The 16309-nt window shown below is 47.6% G+C and overlaps 1 protein-coding gene across 1 annotated transcript in view; it reads left to right on the top strand.

Moving 5' to 3' along the window:
• Window positions 1-16309, top strand: part of LOC119399860 (uncharacterized) — a 58888-nt gene that overhangs the window by 19066 nt on the left and 23513 nt on the right. The window lies entirely within an intron of this gene.

Raw genomic sequence — 16309 nt, 5'->3', positions numbered from 1 at the left:
ACACTAATTCCCTCTCGCGCTGGAAGCGGCCGCCCGGCCGCGCGACAGTATTAAGAGGCTTCAACCGAGAAACATGCACGATTTCTGTCCCACGGCAATGGTGATCGGAAGGAGGTCTAAGCGGTCAGACACGGTAATTAACGGTGGATGTTTGCTCAATGACCGTGTAAGGTCCAATAAACCGACTCATCAATTTTTCGCATAAGGCAAGAGCGCGCACCGGAGTCCGAAGAAGAACTTCGTCGCCAGGGGTAAAGGCGACAGCACGGTGAGTCGAGTCGTAGCGAGACTTGCGGGCTTCCTGGGAGATGCCGGTGTTAATTCGGGCCAGGTGACGGCAGTGTGCAAGGCGAGACAAAAATAACTGTTCGGATAAAGGATTTTCTGAGGTTGCAGGAGCCGAAAGGAACGAGACGTCCAGAGCGAAACTCGGTGAGCGGCCATAGACCAGGAAAAAGGCAGAAAAGCCAGCAAACCACTGCAAAGTGTGTTTTGAATACCACATGCTGAAACAAAAATTTAAGAGTGCAGCTTCTGAATGCGAACGTATGATTTGATTCACAAATTCAACCCTGTGTTTCGGAACGCGTGTATAGGTCCTGCCTCTGGAATCTAACTGCGATCCTTAAGCAAGTGCAACAACAACAACAACAACAACAACAACAACAACAACAACAACAACAACAACAACAACAACAACAACAACCACGGCAAAGAAAGGGAAGTAGACAACCACCCATTTGTAGCACGAAGCCCCAAGGAAATCCATATAGATTTCTCTTTCTGGGAAGTTTGTATGGATTTCCCTTTCTTAACCGTTCCGCCACCTTGCGGGATTCCGCAGAACTGTTTTGCACGTCAGCAACAACGAAAGGTTTTTTATGCTCATAAAATCTCATTTGGTAATGAGAATTGACGAATATATAGTTAAGCCCATAGTGGTCTTCTTCGGACTTCTGTTCTTATAAAGAAAATTGCAACCATTGCGTGCGTATACAGAGTTATAAATTAGCGTTTGGGCATTTCGATGCAACAGTGCACACGTAGCTTCACTTTGTACAGGCCTGTATTAATTTCACATCATGGCAATATTATCTCCTTTCTCTGCCACCAGGCGCTGTGCTAGTGCCTTGGAAACCCTTTCTCGTCATCCGGCACTTGTGGCAGAGCTCACAGTCACCGACGCCGAAGCGGCCTCGCTGGTTCGAACGCGGCTCAGCCACATCCAGGATATGCACGAGTTCATGCGGCTGGCTGGTGTCGTGAAGGACAGAGTCACTTGTGAACCGCGCGAGGGCGGCGGGAAGCAGTTGCACGACCTCAACGAAGACTGCTGGAGGCACGTGATGCGCTATCTGAAGCTGGACGACATCTGCTACCCCTCGGAGAGTGTCGACTCAACTGCTCTACAGTGAGCGTCGTGGTGTTCTATGCTGATAACACTGGAGAGAAATGTGGCGCCGGTGTAGCGTTTGGCCCCGCGAGTGTTAGTGTGGAAGATTTTCTCTAAGCTTAACATGGAACTCCACATGCAACACATGACTGCCAGTTAGCCCTTCAGGCATTGACAAGTACGTGGGCTTATCGTTTAGCCAGCGAGAAACGTTCATTAGGCAATGCTAATAAAACACGAGGGTGGTATGCACGCACCCCGGTTTAAAAACAATAAAAACACATTTTTGGAGAAAACTTCCATGTTAACCAGTTTTGAAGGTCTCTAACAAGTGTCAGGGACCGTTCACGTTTAGGGAATGGACTCTTAAGCCTTGCATTTTCTCTACTGGGCTGTACACATTGTGTAATGCTGTTTCATTCTGTCTCGTATTTTTGCCGTAATACGTTTATTCTGTAGTTTTTTATTGATACTTATGTGATGCTTCTTGCGTTGCTTCTTCGTTTCTTGTTATGATATGTTTATTTTGAATTAACTTGCCAGTTTCCGTTTATGCATGCATGGCTCATCTTTGCACTCCTTTGTGGTGTAGCCGCGCACCATTTGACAATAAAATGAATAAATTCAATCACTGTGGTTTCGTGCAGGAATGGCGGACCGTGCCATGTGCGGCACATGTGGCTATGGAAAAGCACTCACACGCACTGTACTCGTCTACCGAAGCTCCAGTACCGCGATGCAAGCGATGTGTGCCATGCTAGGCGGACTGGACAGTTGTCCACGACCATAACGAAATGTTCTTGACCAGTGCCGCAAAAGAAATTGTAGTTTAATCCACGCTAATAAGATACCGGTCGTCTATGCTTATTCGCCTGGTGTCGCTGTATGATCTAACCCGTTGCAGTGTTCCTGTCTCTCTGTTAAGCCGATAGTCTTAGATACCTCATCAAACGCGAAATTTTACCGTGGGCGGTGTAAGCAGGAATGATGCATAAAATTATCATCACGTATTCATGTTACCATATGACGTAATAATGAAGTCACATATCGCCAAAATTTGTGACGCCATCATGACATCACTATGACGTCACGTGATGACGTAATCACTTCACATGCAGGAAGCGCTACGATTGGTCTGTCTGTGTGATTGGACGTTCGCCGACTACGAACGGGCCCTTGCGCGCGATGCTCGTCTTTGTTCCAGCCGCGTCTTTGTTCTCTCGCCTGTCATCTGTCTCGTGTTCGCTCTTAGTACTATAATGAAAGACGTATACAACCGACGATTTTCCTTTTGCAGCCTTTTCGCCGCTTCTGAGCTAGTTTTTCGAAACTTGTTCGAATGCTCAAGCATACGGTCATTAGCGCACTGCCCGTTTGACCAATATAACAGCCCCAACAAGAAAAAGGAGTCTTGTACACAACACCGTCGTAATATTCAACAAACTCTTGCCTGCGCTTTTAAATGCGACGCATTTCTTAACCCACCAAAATGCACTTTGAGCGTTTCTATGAGCGTTTTCTAGCCGCGGTAACCCAATGTGATTGACAGTTTATATCTACCCAGGAACGGCGGGAACAGACATTGGTAATTTAAATGCGAGAGCGTTCAGAAAAACCGCCATCGGCAGCGTTGACCGGACGAGTGCAAAGAATAAAAATCATGATTCCAGCAGGAATTGAACCCAAGAATTCTGAGTGGTTCTCAGGCACTCTACCACATAGCCAAGCCTGGTCTTGGAACTGCTTTGGAAAAAGACCATGTGTAATGTCGGTGCAACGTGAATTGTGGTTGCGGTGCTGGCTATCGAATTTTATAACCAAGCAATAATCATTACGTGTATGTACTCTTATGATGCAGACGTCATGTCGGGTTAACTTGAATTGTGATTCCAGTGTTGGCTGCGGTTTTATAGCAGCCTAATTAGCTCTACATGTGCATTCCGTGCATTCCTATGACTCAGCAAGGAATAGTCAAGCATTGCCGAACCCCGGACGAATAGGCCAACGTAAGTTACGTATGATATTTACATCATGGCATTGTAAAGTGCACGTAGTTTAGATCATATGGACGTCTGGGCTTTAAAGTGAGTGCCGACGTTACGTCATACCATAAGTGGCCCTTTAAACGCCAGTGTAGTCGACGTGCCTGGTAAGCCCACGATGTACACACGCCGCTCCACCTCGTAACGCTTGGCTCAAAGAAAAAACATGGTTGATCCCTCTGTCATAGGAATCGGTATAACACGAAAGTGAAACGCGTCTTCACAGACGTAGCTGAGCGTTTGTTGCGCATTGTGTCGCCCCGACAAGTTGTAATGTCACGCGAAGAACGGCAAGCAGCTCGAAACTTCCGACGCGTTGCTCAAGCAGAAAGGGCGCACGGAACGAACATACACAAGATGAGCGCGAACAAACAACTGTCAGAGCTCGACAGTTAAAGCGCGCTGGTCAAATACAAAGGAGGACGCACGAAACGAACGCACAAGTATACACAGGATGAGCGCGAACTGTCACAGTTGTAGCTTATTCTTTTGTGAGCAGCGCGCTCCTTTCGCAAAAGCGGCCGCTGCGGTGAGCGAAATGACCTTCGTGCTCTCTGTAACTTGAACGCAAACTTGCGGTGAGAGCGCAAGACGTACAAGATAAGCGCGCGCGCAGGAGCGACCACGCCCTGTACAGACACACGCTCATCTCAACGCGGGGGGGGGCGACGACAATTAAAGCGCGCTCTTCTAAAAAGTACCGCGTTCCTTTTCTCTTCGCCGCCGCGCCCTTTCGGCGGCTTCCCCACATAAATGGTCCAGCTCGCTCGCCTCGCTAGTGTCTCCCGGCCGCGGACGCACGGCGCTTTGGAGGGCGATTGTTTTTATAGGCTCAGGAAAGCGTGCAGGAACATTACGGCATCCCGTATCGTTTTGAGACTTCATAGAAAGCCTATCGAGGCATCGAAGAATGCCCGGGTAAGGCCCTTTTTGCCATTTCCAGCGGGAAAAAGGATGCCAGACGACGGGCGGTGTGGCTGCACAGAATTAGGCGGGGAAAATGTGTTCCCACGACTGATACCCGCATTGTGAGGTAAGCGCTTCATTGAGAATTCGCGAATGTTTCGGGGAATGTTTGCGCCTACCCTACACTAGTGCAGCTTGTTTCGCGTGGTTGTCGCAGGAGGTTCATGCACAATAACATTTTATTATGTTTGACGTAAAATTGACGCCTTTGGGCTCACATATAATGATCAGCGCGCCATGAAAACTGACTGCTACAGATTGGTACTGCCTGACGTGACTGTATGACGAACACAAATAACAGGTGGTAGGATGAAAATAATGGCTGATGCTCTCGCGGCCGGTTCGCTTGCTTGATATGCACCAAAATCGGTATTGCGTGACGTGACTGTATGACGAACATAAATACCGTGTGGTAACATCAATATAATGGTACGCATGACATGTAAGGCATGATTTACATGCCATGCTCATGATGCACTCGCGGCCGGTTCGCTTGTTTGATATGCACCAAAATCGGTATTGCGTGACGTGACTGTATGACCAACATAAATACCGTCATGATTTTCACGTTACCACTTGCCATTCGTAATCGTCACACAGTCACCTCACGCTATACCAATTTGGGTGTATTTCAAGCTAGCGAACCACCCGCCATCGCAGCATGAGCGTGGCAAGTAAATCATGCCGTACATGACATGGAAGTCATGATTTTCATGTTACCACATATCATTACCGTTCGTCATACAGAAATAGCTCGTCATAAAAATTTTGGTATATATGCATTTCATTAAACGACCGCGAGCGCCCCGAAACCATGTCATGTAAATCATGTTTTACATGGCATGTCTGTCATGATTTGCACGTTATAACCAGCCACTTATGTTAGTCATACACTCTTGTCACGCCGTACCAATTTTGTTGTGTATCAAGCTATCGAAGCGGCAACGAGCGCACCATGAGCGTGGCATATAAATTATGCGTGTACATGGCATGCATGTCATTATTTTTATGTTATCACCTTAATTTAAATTCGTCATACAGTCATGTTATGCCATACCAAATTTGGTGTGCTTCCCATTACCGAAGCGGCCAGGACAGTACAAAGTCGGGGGCGGATAGATAGATAGATAGATAGATAGATAGATAGATAGATAGATAGATAGATAGATAGATAGATAGATACGTACAAAGTCACAGAAATTCGCTAAGAAATGCTTCGCATTTAATAAATGCAGACAGCCGAGCGCGTAAATGCCGCACAGTTCGCATTTCTTTATCGCGTAAGTACGAGTGCGTGCGCATGTAGGCAAGTGAAAATTGCCGCTATTTCTTTCCTAATCAGTCAGAGAACAACGATATGCTTCATTCAGGGCTGCGAAAGCGCACGCAATGCGTAAAACATGCGTTACTCCACGTGAAATCAACACCGCACCGCCGCAGCTTCGGCCGCGCTGGACCAAATATGGCGGCCCGCACGACGGTCGCGGTACTTTTCCCGTTCCAGTGACTTTACGCTCTTCGAGCCCCTCGCGCCATCTCGCTAGTGATAACGAAAACACGCTGATGTACCCTGATCTCTGAGTACCGCCGCTGGTAAGTGGTGTATATAAATAGCACGCCGTTAGCATGGCGAAGAACGTGCCGTTTGTGGCGCAGTCGTTTCGCGCTGCGTGCTGGGGATAGAGAGGTCGCGAGTTCGATTCCAGGTGATGGAACTTTTTCTTCTAGTTTTTTCTTTGCCATATGTTAGTCTTTATATTTTATAACGTCATATCCGTGACGGAAATGCGTCAGCAGAGCCGTGGTGGACCCCGGCATAAAACACTTTCGTGTTAAAAAAGCAAACTCGCTGAGTGCTTCGCATGAAAACGATTCCCACAGGGCGTGGGATATAGCGAATTTTTTATTGCACATTCTGTTGTTCTCGATCTCTTGATTGAATTGCTGGCACAGGCTACCAAGCTTATTTCGCCCAGAAAACTATGACCTACTGAAAAGAACAACCCTGCTGAGCACTTTTTTTTAGATTGTGCGCTAACTTTCTGGCGCTGTCTTTCCACCTCGTAATCATGAACCAATCAGCTCAAATGTGTACCCTACTACAGTTCGTTAGGTTTGCGGCGAAAAAGCAGTGTATGCTTTACTGTGGCCTTGAAACACCTTCGTGGTGAAAGAAACTCTAACAAATGAGTGGCTTTCACTTGCGAAAAAATTCCCCCTGCCAAATGCGAATTCTTAGCGCAGCTTCGTGTTGGAGCAAGGCCAACTGTCTTTGATGTTTTGGCTTTTCCGCAAGGTATCGACTGCGACATAATCATTTTCGTGAACTAGGACAGCACCCACTACGTTATTATTAGTCTTTGCTAAGCGCGTCCTGCAGGACGTAAATAAAGTTTTTACAATCCAAATCTCCGTATAAGCGAGGTACCCGCTACACATCTGTAAGGTATTATGCGCACTTTGTTGATGCTGCATATGTGGCTGATGACATAGGCTTATCTACCGGGGTGCGGGGGGGGGGGGGGGGCAAAGGGGGCGCTAGCCCCTTCACAGAGAAAAGTAGGGGGGGGGGGCGGAACCCCTCCCACTTTCGAGAGTGGTCGCTGTCAGCTACACACTAGGACACGAACATCAGTGGCGATGTTTTCCTTCAACACAGCAATCATGTCCTTGTCTACTAAAACTTGTCCTACGCTCCTCTTGTGAAAAGTGTCCTCCGTGACTCAAAGCCACGCACTGTAGGCTCCTTGCGGTGCAGGCCGCCTATGCGACGCTTTCGCGCCTTGCGCTCCAGCCTTTCAAAGGAAGCTGCCGCTGGGCAGGGGCTCCATAACGCTATAATCCTGTGCACATGCATTTGTTCCGCTCTGCCTGGCCTGTAATTTACATAATCGACCACGCAAATGCGGGCGGGAACCAGTAAATACTTTATAGACCGATGAAACGCTCTTCCTGATTAAGTTAATTAATTTTCTTTCATCGAAAGGTAATAGCGTCACCGTTGCTCTCTATCCAAGCTGCTATGGAATTTTTAGAGGGTGTTGGCCGATGAGATTCCAGAAGTGCTAGGCCGAACTGGGAGAGCTAGAGAAGGTTTCCGCTTTAGTATCTGATTCGTCTTGCTTTTCATATTGCCGCTCGTGTTTCTTACTTCATTTTGATGGATTCGTTCGGGTTTCATCCGCAAAAACTGTTAGGGACGCACGACGCAGACCGCGCCTCAATGTTTGGTAAGCATCGGTAAGCTCGGTCATTTGAGATCATTCTGTTAAGATTATGCGCAGAACGCGAAGAGTCAAGTTTATTCGAGAGCTTGCACGAGCACCAGCGATAACGATGATCAGGTTGCTCGGCGGCCGACCACTCTTCTCGCTGCTATCCGTGCACAGCGTGTATCGCTTGTATATTGAGTTCATTTTCCGGGCACAAGTTCGCTCACATAAAGAGTACCGTGTTTCCCAGTGTTGCTGCAGCCTTCTTCACCGTCGTAACCACATGACAATATGATAGCTTGCAGCGATTGCGGCGGCCTCCAACAAGGCGACGAATAAGGCAGGGGACTCGAGCACATTGGGAAGCCGAGCTTTCAAGCTTGCCCCTCAACTTGTGCTACCAGACCAGGGAGGTGGTCAAGGTCCATGGTTTTCTGGTCTAAGGAGAGTGAATCGACAGCCGGGCTAGTTGGTCTTCATTCATCTTGAATTGACTTGTACAGCGGAAAATAAAACCTGCTCTCTGGCATCAGCTGCAAGCCATGGCTACCTGGAATAAGGAAGTCACCCACCTCTGGGCGAAGAGAACGCGCGCCTGGTCAGACAATAAAGTTTAATTCTCTCTCTCTCTGAGCAAGGATGGGTTCACGGAGTTGTATACTGGCACAAACAGCTCAACGTCGTTATACAACTGAAAATACTTTATATACTCCTATGAATCCAACGCGCCAGCTGCTATAATTAAGCTCCGCCTTTTTATAAGTTAACAACAATGGTCATATAAGAATAATATAATATTAGTAGTAACAATAAAACGCACTAAAACACTATTTCAACTAGGAGGAAAGAACGAAAAATATATTATACACAAACCAGAATATGTGCGAGGAAGTGTGGTGCTAACTAATGAAAAGAAAAAGTGCACTCATTGCTACCTACATTAAAACGCTAGTATTAGTGAGCAGCTTTTAGACATTAACAAAATTTTTTGACTGATACGAATCAATACTATTGAGAAGGCCACCATCAACATAATTGTATTCACGCATAAAGTGGTGTGGTTAATGTACAAAAAGTTTTGCTTCCAATACTATGACATGCATAACACGCAATGTATGGTCGTCTGAGTGCATGCTACGTAGAGCTGTTTTATAGTGTTTTGAAAGAGAGCTACGCAAATCCTCCCTCTGTATATCAAAAATCACTTGGAACTGAGTGCGACTGAAGAAGTTATCCCTCTCTGTCCCTATAAACACACACACACACACACACACACACACACACACACACACACACACACACACACACACACACACACACACACACACACACACACACACACACACACACACACACACACACACACACACACACACACACACACACACACACACACACACACACACACACACACACACACACACACGACCTATGCAATCGGGGAAGCTTGCCCCCCCCCCCCCCCAACTCTATCTATTCGGATGCTTCTTCGATTCCGCAACAAATCTGCTCCTGAGAGACCTTTTATTGGAAAACGCAGTTTTAAAGGGACACTAAAGGCAAATAACAATTTGTCAGAGTGAAAGCTCAATGTATGACAACGTCTAAAATGGCAATATTATCAACAGCAGTGCCATAATTACCGAGAAATTAAGCTAAATGTATCACACGATGAGCGCCACGAGTGGGACATTTTGGAAGTGATCCCGATGACGTTGGAGAGTCTGAATACAATTAATTACTAGTAATTAAACTAGCTGCAATAAAAAAAGAACCTTCCGTATCAAGAGACGCAATAAAATGCTGGTTGTTCGTTTCTGTTTGATTCATGGAAAAAAGAACCTCTTTGGCGTTGCCATGGGGAACGGCGCGCGTGGTTCGAAAGTTCCGTTTTCGCCGAACTGCGCTTCGCCCGGCTCATGACTTGCATGTCATGATTTTCACGTTACCACCTATGATTTACGTTCATCATACAGTCTCGTCGCGCAATACCACTTTTGGTGTATATCAAGCGAGCGAAATAGCCGCGAGGGCACCATGAGCGTAGCATGTAAATGAACACTGGTCATGAATATTCAAAGATGCTAATTGACAATATAAAGTGGTCAGCAAGGTTCTGTCCACCCAAACCGGTTTGTGGAACAAGCATTTAAGTGCGGTCGGCAAACATACAGTGCAATTTTTCTTTTCGTGGAAAAAGCGAAGATCGACCGATGTCTCACCGAAATTTCGAAATTTATTGAGTTGATACCTGCAGAGCCAGCGCCAATCTCATCAACTCAATAAATTTCGAAATTTTGGTGAGACATCGCTCGATCTTCGCTTCTGCCACGAAAAGGAAAATTGCATCGTACGTTTGCCGACCGCACAAACCGATTTGGAAAAACCGGTTTGGCTGAAGAAATTTGCTGACCACTTTGTGTTGTCAATTAGCATATGTTACCAACAAAACTGAGTTGATTAGACATAAGGTTTTCGCCTGAATAACGTGTCGTTGTGCATGTGACTGTGGGAGGAAAGATGCATGAACGTACGATTATGTCGTTGAGGAAATTCCTCGTAAAGAACCTTTATTGTCATTATTGGTCCAATTTGCTGGCGCAACGGATGCAGTGGTTATAGAGCGCCAAGGCAACGCTTTGTGCCCGGCAGCTTCAGGTCACAAACGGCGTGCGCCCTATAAGCGTGATATAGCGTTGTCCATTGGAAATGAAGCGCTACAAGCAGCATGCGTGACGCTTATTGTTCTGGGAGAAACATCCCACTCAAAGGATGCAAACCATTTTCAGTGTTTTGTGTGCAGCGTACAAAAAAGTACCACAAAAAGAAAGTGCAAAAATACCGCTGAAATGAGGTGTTCACGTCCTTGGGTATTACGTCCGGAAACCCTATGATTATGAAAGACGTCGTAGTGGAGGGCTCCGGCAATTTCGACCACCTAGTGTTCTTTAACATGCACTGACATCGCACATTATACGGGCTTCTACCATTTCGCCTCCATCGAAATGCGACCGCCGTGGCGGGAATCGAACCCACGACCTTCGGGTCAGCAGCCGAGCACCGTAACCACTGTTCCACCGAAGCGGAAACGAAAGACAACATCAATACAAATGCATCGAACACTTTTTTTATGGACTTAAATATTGCGCCTACAATGCATGATTGTTGTCTGATGTTCGCTGTGAGAGCTTAACTGGCTTAACGCGCCTCACCAAAAGCGTCGAAGGTTGTCTCGACAGTAATCGTTACCTTGTATACCTCCATTTAGGAGCACTTGCTTTCTCATATGTGGTGACCGCAAGATGACAGACCTTCGTGTAAGTAGTCTTAATTTTAGGAACTCGATGCGCGCAGTTCTTGTTGCAAATGCCAAGCCATGCGGGGACCCTGCGCTGTAACAATATGCGTGCCTACATGGAAAGAGGCAACGAAGCCCCCCCCCCCTCCCCTTTCCCCGGTCGTCTAAGGGTGGCGCCAAGTTTGCCTCAAACCTCTTCTCAGCCGCACCTCTCCGGTCGTTGTGTGAAATGAAAAGCTCTGCCCATGCATGTTTTGACAATGTTGGCGGCGGAGGACCACTGATGTTGCATTAGAAGAACCGTTTTTGACCCACTTTCGCCCCCGGATAGCCGGGGACGAAAGGCAGGCCGTTGTGCGAAGCACTTCATCGTTTCGTTTTTCTGTTTCCATTCATTGTGAATCTTGTTCCCTTTCCGACTCGCCCAACAAGGCGGGGGGAGGGGGAGAGCGCCGTGAATTTCGCCGTCATCCCCTACCGCCCCTTTCAAAATAGAGAATCATGCGCACGCCTGTGACTGTAGCTATATACATAGAGTTAATATACTGACTCTAGAGGAAAAGCTGGGCCGCGAGACCTATAACCACAAGAACGCTGACATCTTGGAACGTTGTCATTCTTGCCATCACATATCAATCCTAAAGAAGCATCTGCACAAATAAAAAATTGCGGATATTGTTTTGTGCTTATTTTGAATACTTCTACGAAAGAATACGACGGCTATTTATGCAATTTACTGCGCGCGGAAAGGAGCGTTTGTAGGCTGGTTAACTAGATGGCACCACCATATCAACACTCGCGAGTACGCGAGTGTGTGCTTGCCGCCGATTGCGCCGGTTTGCGCGTCGTGTTAAAGCCCCTGAAACTTCGTTCGCGTCGTGTATCTCGTAGTTGTCATAGTGTCCCGTTGTGTGCGTTTGCTGTCGCCGCATACCACTCGACTTCATGTGACAGCCCTTTTTTCTTTCAAGCTGGAAACTTCAGTGAACCAGGACGGACGGCAAAGAAGAGATGAGACAAGCCCTGAAGGTTATGTACGAACTAGTCGCAACCGATTTTTTTTAAAGACTTTTTAACGGCGATAGACGTCAGACTCTGCCCAGGCGGCGCTGCGAAAAACACCGCCACCAGCGCCCTCATCGTAGCCCTGGCACTAACTGGGTAGTGCAAAGAGAGCCGCCCGCAAGCGAATGTGCATAGGCCGCAATATAACCCTCCTCTTTCGTTGGTGTCGAGGCGCAGTTTCCTGAAAATCAAGGACCTGGAAAGCTTCTTCCGCCAATCCACGCTTCAGGAACAAAGGAAGCTGATCAAAGCGAACTGCGAGTACAATGCAAAATAAGTTTTAGTTATTCCCGCGCGCTGCAACTCGCAAGTACAAGCGAGCATCACACGACACCGAGTTCGAGGCAAGCCCTCCGACACCCGTTCTCTAGAGCCTAAATGCGTTAAAATCGGGTATATACGTATGCCACAGCGATAAAGTACCTACATACACGATCAATTTACCTAGCTATGCATCTTACGATCAGTGGTACAAAACTCGGTTCATCAGGGGCGAACTCCGGCGATTTTCACCTTTTCAGTTGCATTCTCCCTTAATTCATCTCTCGCTTCCTGCGCATTGGAGTGTTTTATTACGCATCCTCACATGGTCTCTTGATGGTCGTCTTCCGTATGTATGTACTGCAAATGGGGATACGTGCGCGTCCACTTTCGCGGGATACAATCAAAGGCAAAACCGTGGCCTCCAAGATAGCTACGGCAACCGCGGAGGACACGGGCGAAACGAACCTGAAGGGGGTCACGACCAACATTCTGCGATTTACTTGTATGACGCACGTGGTGTTAGCTAGTTAGAACCACAACTCTAAGCCTTCAAAACGTACGTACGTCCGCGATGCTGTGTTGTGACGACCAACACGTCGCGGTGTGCGTATCACGCGTCTCCAGTCTGCCTCTAGCTGCTCACTTCGTGCTACACGACAAGCACTGCAGTCAGAGCCTCTGCTGAGCTTCATAGTCAAGGTTACCACGGTTTTGCATCAGGGCTACGCAAAACAACAGCAGAGCCACACATTCATGCCACCGGCTGTGGAGAACGCGGGTGCTTCGCTTACCCAACACGCTCGTAACGGCCCGTATCCAGCGCTCTCGCCTTTCTTCTTCGTACGACAACTGTGGACATCGGTAAAACTGAACGTTGTCCGTCTTTTACGTCCGTGGCAATTCACAACGCAACAGTGCGTCTTTTGCGGAGTTTCTTCGTAGCGTGCGGAGGGCTCTCGTCTGCTGCTGTTTTCGCTGTCATTCAGGCGAGTGATCCAGCAAGCACTTCACGACGGCTCGGTGGCGCGTCCGACTAGCGGAGAACAATTCACAGCTCTCGTTCTAAGTGCTAAATGCGCAAACACACGCGATATTAAGCTCAATCGTTGTTTCGCACTCGCTAGTTGCACCTGGTCCCATAGCAAACTGTGCGAGAGAGTCGGTCTATGCACTACTCAATACTTCTCTGACAGGTGGCGCCACACATCTTGGAAACTCCAGAGTCTGACGTCTATAAAGCTTCGTGGGCCGTGTAACTTTAGTTTCGATTGAAGCTTTCGGGAGATGTCTCACTCACATTCGCCGCTGCATGCTGCAATCGACATTTTTCTGCTTTACGGCTCTTTGCGCTGAAGTACGGCAGCAATGAGCTGAAAAAGAACGTGGATACAGGTGTCTCGCCATCGCAAGTCGAATCAGCGCGCGACCACGGCCTACGGACTTTGCTTCGAGCAGCGAATCTGTCGAGTGACCTTTGTGCCAGCGAACGGAGAAACTTTGGTAGAGAGTGCCTAGTAAAAACCATGCACAAACAGGTGGAAATTTTAACTGTTATCAACCGGACCAGCTGCACAGACAACCGTACACTAACACACGGCTTCACGCATCAAAACACAGCTGATGTTCTCTGAACAGCGCGTAGCTGGCTTAGGTTGGTAGATTAAAACTGATTACTACCGTCAAATATAGCGAGCGTCTCAGGGTCTGGCAACGCTGGCAACGATCGTTTTGTTCCATCATGGCGGAACCCATGTGGTTATAGATTTCAATGCATGGGCCCTATGGGGAGCTTTTCCTCTAGAGTCAGTATATTAACTCTATGGCTATATAGGCTGCATGGACGAGTGCCGCCATCTTGTTGTCCACGAGAGCAGTCCCGATAACAGAGAGGCGCCTTGCGACATCGAACAGGCTTCGTCCGGTACGTTGATTGGAAGCCCCGGCAGAACACTGTGCGCCCCAGTTGTCGCTGCTGATAACGAGGGCTCGCCACGGCAGCAGCGGAACCGATTCACTACTGCCGGTGACTCAGAAGAGGCGTCGGTTGGACGCGACCGTTGCGGGAACAGAAAGCTCAACCTGCTGCTCTGGTAAGCTTCTAGTGCCTTCCCATTGGACTCACGTGCGTAACGCTTACGAGCCTTCTTTCATGCCACTGAAGTGTCTCACTGCTTCCTCCTAGTAGCCAGACATGTCAGACGTGCCGCTATCGAACCTTTTCAGCAATTGCTGAAGGGGCCACAACAAGGTCACGTGACCTGCAATTCGCTGTTTTCAGCGAAAAATAGAAGTAGAGGGTCTACTGTACCTGTACATATATGAAAAAATGGACTGTAAAAGACTATTTAAGGGCTAAATGAACCCAAGAAGTCGCCGACTAGAAACTACGCCCACCGCCGGCGGCCGCCATTTTGCCATCGCATGTGTGAAGTCATGTGCTGCATGGAGTGGAACCGTCGTCTTCTACCGAAGTTTCAGCCGCTTCAAATTGTTCAATTTCAATGCCAAGCTGAAGAAAGCTGAAACAGCTGGATTGCACTCGCAGCTTACCACCCAACAAAAACGTTCGACGGAATGCAGACGCCCGCAAAGCAAGCAGCTTTTACGTCGTGCCTCGGAAGTGCGTCAGTGTTGCCCAACTCTCAGGCGGCTCGCGTGTTTATAAAAGTATTCAATTATTTATTAAGTGATCCACCAAATAATAATAATATCTGGGGTTTAACGTCCCGATACCACAATATGATTATGAGGGACGCCGTAGTGGAGGGCTCCGGAAATTTTGACTACATGGGGTTCTTTAACGTGCTCCTAAATCTAAGTACGTGGGCCTCAAACATTTTCGCCTCCATCGAATATCCATCCGCCGCGGCCGAGATTCGATCCCGCGACGTTCGGGTCAGCGGTCGAGCGCCATAACCACTAGACCACCGTGGCGAGGCGTGCTCCACCAAATACGCTCAACATTCTCCGGCTTGTTTGTAAACTAAGAAGGATTAACCCACGAAACACAGATTATGATCGAAAATTGGGCATCATGGCCCCTCTAAAAAACTTCTGCCTCTATTGGCCCGTATAGTGCTACGAGGTAACGTTTGACTGCATGAGCTGTGTTTTGATTTATCAAAAGTATGTATTTATGCAACCCTGCCCTCAAGGTACACAGTAAACCAGTTTACACCCTTAAGGGGGTTCCACCGTGTCTATATCTAACACCCTTAGACCCTACACTGAGAAAAAAATCGAGTATTTGGGGAGAACTTCTGCCACACAACAACAATCGTCATCGGGCTTGCTCGCGTTTCCTTTCTTGAAAACCCGGCTCTCGTCACTTTATTATCAAGAATGCCACGTCACGCTGATAACGCGAGCGCCGTTCATGACCGGGAAGTGCCGGGACAGCGCAGATATCGCAAGGAAAGTACGCGAGGCGGATTGCGATTATAGTTGTGTGGCAGAAATACTCCCCAAATACTCGGTTTTTTCTTAGAGTGTAGGAAAAGGGTGTTCTCACGTATCAAAACACACATACCATAGGGTGTTGCCACTCCATGGCCTAACACCCTTATCATGGGGTGTTTCCAATGGCCTAAACACCCTTATATCTGATAAAAACCTGAAAAATAAGGTCTACCCGTCAGGGAACATGTAACTACAGATGACACCAGCATAGAAGGTGCACGCACGCGCCAAACGGTAGAAACAACAGAGCGTATTATAAAATGCCACATGGACGGAGCGCTCGCGCTACACAGCCTTACACTCATCATCTGGTATATTTAGCCATAGTACTATAAGCCGCCGTTCAGCGCCGGTGGGGAATTTCCTGTTCCGTATAAATGAACAATAAATATTAAGAGAATAGGCGTAAATTTATGGTATACATGTAGACAGCCCTAAAAAAGAGACATATCTTTTAATCTAAGCTCGCCTAAGATCCAACGACATTTTAATCAGCGAGTCCCAGTTATCATCTGGCATGGGCCATGGGTGTTTCGATAAACCATAACACCCTTAACTCCTAAAGGGTGCTTTAGTTAGAACATCACCCCTATAGGGGAAGGAAAACACC

This window comes from Rhipicephalus sanguineus, chromosome 7 (genome assembly GCF_013339695.2).
Source record: "Rhipicephalus sanguineus isolate Rsan-2018 chromosome 7, BIME_Rsan_1.4, whole genome shotgun sequence".
In the NCBI taxonomy this organism is placed as follows: Eukaryota; Metazoa; Arthropoda; class Arachnida; order Ixodida; family Ixodidae; genus Rhipicephalus; species Rhipicephalus sanguineus.
The sequence above is the reverse complement of the archived record's forward strand: the minus strand, read 5'-3'. Positions and strand labels throughout refer to the sequence as shown.